General features: G+C 31.4%; 1 long non-coding RNA gene across 2 annotated transcripts; it reads right to left on the reverse strand.

The window, feature by feature from the left end:
- Positions 1-2,228: 2,228 nt before the first annotated feature.
- Positions 2,229-4,291, reverse strand: LOC106364716. Of its 2 annotated transcripts, XR_001273286.3 has the most exons (4): positions 3,338-4,291; positions 3,173-3,241; positions 2,773-2,843; positions 2,229-2,668 (listed from the first exon to the last, which is right to left on the reverse strand). It is a non-coding gene; the product is annotated as an uncharacterized LOC106364716 (long non-coding RNA). The 2 variants fall into 2 exon arrangements; XR_001273285.3 differs by having other exon boundaries at positions 2,229-2,843; positions 3,338-4,269.
- Positions 4,292-4,664: the final 373 nt, after the last annotated feature.

The following is a 4,664-nucleotide window of genomic DNA, read 5'->3' on the forward strand; positions in this document are numbered from 1 at the left end:
TCTTACGTGGACGCCTTCGATGGCTTATAGCCTCAACTTTTATATAGTATAGATAATTATTCTTTTCGTTATTTATTTTTTAATTTTCGAAAAATATTAAACATTATGTTAACTTAATATAGTATTTATATTTTTGTAAATTTACCTTTTTCGATATTGATTTATATTTATATTTTAGTTTGAAATAAACATTTTTTTGGTAATATTAACATTTTTAAAATAGTAAACTTAAATGCTGATTTGTCACAATACGATTGGTCGTTTTAAATCCTACGTGGACGCCCTCGATGGCTTATAACCTCAACTTTTATATAGTATAGATTAGCGCATTCTTCATTTTATTTTGGGTTACCGACTGAATTTTTTTTTAAATTGGTTTTATTAGTTTTTTCTATGACTTTTGTTTCTCTAAAACAGATATATAACTTCTCAACATCTAGGCTTCAAATGGAAACAGTTTACTAAGTGGTGCGGGACAAAAAAATATGATAGTGCGGTATGATATAAATGCGGTTTGTAATAAAGAAACTCATATTGCGGTTAATATAAAATGAGTGGTACATAATAATATTTGAATGGTAACAATAGTGCGGTTAATATTATTATAATATTAAATTAATTATCTTTTCTTTTAAATTTTCTTTTACAATGTTATTTAATCATAAATCTATGATAAAATTTAATTATATAGAATTTTATAATTTTTGGAATAAAAAATTTAAATTACTTTACACCAAATCGCACTAACCACACCTTGTTCGATGCTTTTTAATTACTTAAGTGGTTTTGAAGTTTTGCATACAATTTGGACCGCACTTACTGAACCGTAAAATCCGTACAAACCACACCTTGTTAAACCGCACAAACAAAACTTATGCATGATTGGAAACCAAAAACTATATCCCGTATGTTGAAACGCTTAGACCACTTAAAACATTCGGAACTCTATTTTATACAGAAACTAGCGGTGTGCCAATGCTACGTGCGTGATATCGTTTGTTTGTTTTGTTGTTTTTAAGCTTTATAAAATGTTTGTTAACTTCTTTCTATCAGTGTTTTGTGTTATTTTTCATAGGTAATGTGTGGGTGAAGCTAGTGTTGCGAATTGCAAAACATTCGATGTGGTGGTTGGTAGGAGGTCTTTTTTCTTTAATAAGCTTGGTTGGCGTTTGGAGATTCGTATTATATGGCTTTCGTAATTTATAGTTAGTATTTCAGGCGGTGATTTATTTATTTTTTGTCTTGATATATGGTGTGGGGGGGGGGGGGGGGGGGGGGGGGGGACACTGGGAGAGTGAAATTTTTGTACACTAACTTGAAGTTCAAGTCATTTTACACATGTGGCTTACAGATATTAGTTCTTAGGCTGGTGCGGTGGATATTTGGAGGAAATATGTTGTTTTTCGTTCTAGTTTAAGAAAGTTGGAGCTGGGCGATAGGAAGTCTCTACACTTTGACTCCAAAATATTTGGTAGTGAAGATCATGATATAGTAGGTGCCATTTCTAAACCCTCAGCTTGGCCCCCTATCAAATTTTACTCTATCAAGCTTATTTCAATGTTTCAAGATTTTTTAGATTGGTGAGTGAAGTTTCAGCCTCGTCCAGCTCTTTAAGGAGCCTTTCTTGTAGCTAATAGTGTAGTTAAGGAGGATCAGTTTCAATCTTATATTGCCGCAGGCTTTCCAGTTTGGCTAAGATTTCTTTTCTGTTAAGGTATTATGCTCTTGTTGTCAATTTGGATTTACTCTGATCCCTTTTGTATCCTTCTTTTCGTTGGTTTATGGAATGAAAAGTGTTAAAAAAAAGAATATGAATGTTTTTATAGTGATTAACAGTGAGTTTGTCTTGTTACCTCTTTCCTGCTTAATAGAGCTAGATCCTCCTGAGAACACGTTGATGCTCTGTTTATTACTGTGTGGTGCTTTGTTTTGTGAAGGGTTGGTCATGACTTTGGCCTCTGTTTTTGTGAATCTTTGAACTATTTGATCACTTTAGGGATGCCGGTTTTGAAAAGAAATATGAGAATGTATGTTGTTAGAGATGGGATAACATGACCATGTGATCAATTTTCCTCTGCTAGCAGATGGAGTTGTAATGATGTTTATTTAGCTTACTTTTTTTCGTTACAGTTGTTAAGTTTAATAAGTTGTTAGTCGGTGCAGCAACACAGTTTTTAATTTCTTTGCTTCTGGAGAGGCCATGATGCAAATTTGACTTACAAAATAAGTTTATCAGGTCAATGGGAACTCTTCAAGCTATCATTATAGATTTATCATATTCAATGTTTGCAGAGTTCATCTCGGAAACTAAAGAATTACAATTTGAACAATTTGATAGACTTTACATACAATGGCAAACTAAAGAAAGGCAATTTAATGGCGAACAATTGGTTGATATACTTCAAATATCTTTGTTCCTTGTCGTGCTTAATCATATGAAGCCCAAGTCATGAAAATATAAACTTTTGAAGATCTTGCACTCAAAACAATTGAGAACGGTTCCATCTGATTAGTAATTTTTAACACAATCATTGTTTCATCAATGCAAGACCATATAAGTTGGTCTCAAACCTCTGGATATGGTCTAGTATCAGAAGCCTTGTCACTTCCTTCATATTTCAAAAAGCGTCAAGATATGAAACCTTCATGATGATATATGTACCAAACGCTGAGAAAGTAAAGATTATGTTGGAAATGGAAATCGCTAGCAGCTTTTTTTTTTTAAATTTTTTTAGCCGGATATGTTATACTGAAGCAGGAAAGAGAACTTACATCTATGGTACCGAGCTCAGTAAATAAATGGTCGGCTTCTCGTATTTTGCAATGGAGTATAGGGTTGAATTCTGCATTCCATCACAGACCATGTTCACGTATGACGGAACACAACAGATCCAAATTGCAGAAGTTGAAAGTTGAAAACACTAAAAAATATTAGAATTAATGAATCTAGAGAGAAAGAGCTAAAAACAATACAATTTCAAGCGACAAATGATTCGGAAAACAAAACGAAAACAAAAGAATAAGTAAATTCAGTCAGACCATTAAAACCTCGGGACAAAACACAACCTTGAAAAAGAGACATAGATTAAAAAAAATAGAGAATCTTATTAAGATGATAACCCAAAAAAGGTCTGAGCAATATCAGAGAGAGAAATAGAGATTTGGAGCTTACGGAAATAAAAGAGCTGTCATCAATGCAAGTTCTTGGAGGGTGTTATAGTGCACATATGATCAAAGTAAGCTGCTAGCAAATCACATCAAACACAAAGAATCAATCAATAAATCATAGTTGGGAAGTATAAATTAATCAAAAAAAGCAAAAGGAACAATGACTTACCAATATCAAAGAAATATCCTTTGATGAAACCCAACACTTTCTCATCGTAGTGATGAGTGATGACTGATGAGTTCTATCGGAGGTGATATCTATTGTAAACAAATTCACCATTGATGAATTTGATGCTTGGCAGAGAGAGACTTTTGGGATTTTTTTCGTTGGGGCTGTTCATCCCAAGAAACGAAGATATATAAAGGTCAAGTTTTAGTCGGTTACTTTGGATTTAGCTGTGGCCAATTTAATTCAAAAGAGTGGGAGAAGTTGTTCATAAGATGTTAATGCTTGGATTAATGTAATCTGAATAACTGTAGTCGTTTCAGAGAAGAACACCGGTGGTGGTGAGATGTGAAGAGACAGAGCTACGGAATCTCGAGCGACACAAGGGAGAATGAAGCAAACACTAATATGACATGAACTTCTTAAGGAAAAACAATAACAGCTCATCGCATTACTCAGATCAGAATACGAAGCCCAAATAGAATACTCAATGAGAAAACAGCTTAACATTGGTAATGATAGAACGCCACGTGCCACAAAATGCACCCTCCATTGCGGAGAGAACCAAATCTATAACTAACCCGCGTTACGCGCGGAGATATTTTGATTTTCAAATGTTAGCTATTGTTTTGGAAGTTATATTCTGAACAACAACAAAATTCTGAATTGTACGTTTGTATGAATACATATTTTCTTAGAAAAAACCAGAAAAACCTATACATTTTTCAGATAGATATTTGATATAATTTTCACTAGATTTTAATCTGCACGTCCGTGCGATATTTTTTTATTTTATAAATGTATTTGATATTATTATAAATAGTGTAAATATATAATCTCTATTTTAGTATTATATATTGTGTAATTCTGTAATATTATTATTTATATTTTTTTTATTCGATAATATTATTATATAGTGATTTATTTAATACTCCCTATGTTTTAAAATATAAGTAGTGTTACTTAAAAACACTAATATTAAGAACATTTTTTTTTAAAAAAAAATATCATTTAATCAATAAATTCAATCAATTATAAAAAATTTAACATTATTTCAATGGTCACACAATGTCTAATAAATGAAAAGGTGCATTGAAATATGTAAACTACTTTTATTGTGAAACAAATTTTTTTTTTTTTGCTAAAACTACCTACAATTAAAAACAGAAAGAGTACACTTTACTTTGTTATTAATTTTTTATTACTTACTAACATATTTTCGAGTTAGGTACAATAAAATAACAATATGAAATAATCAAATAGATAACATCTTTTGAAATATGTTTTTTCTTTAATTTATGCATTTTGTTATAATACATTTTAAAAATCT

The sequence above is a fragment of the Brassica napus genome, chromosome C9 (genome assembly GCF_020379485.1).
Source record: "Brassica napus cultivar Da-Ae chromosome C9, Da-Ae, whole genome shotgun sequence".
NCBI lineage: Eukaryota > Viridiplantae > Streptophyta > Magnoliopsida > Brassicales > Brassicaceae > Brassica > Brassica napus.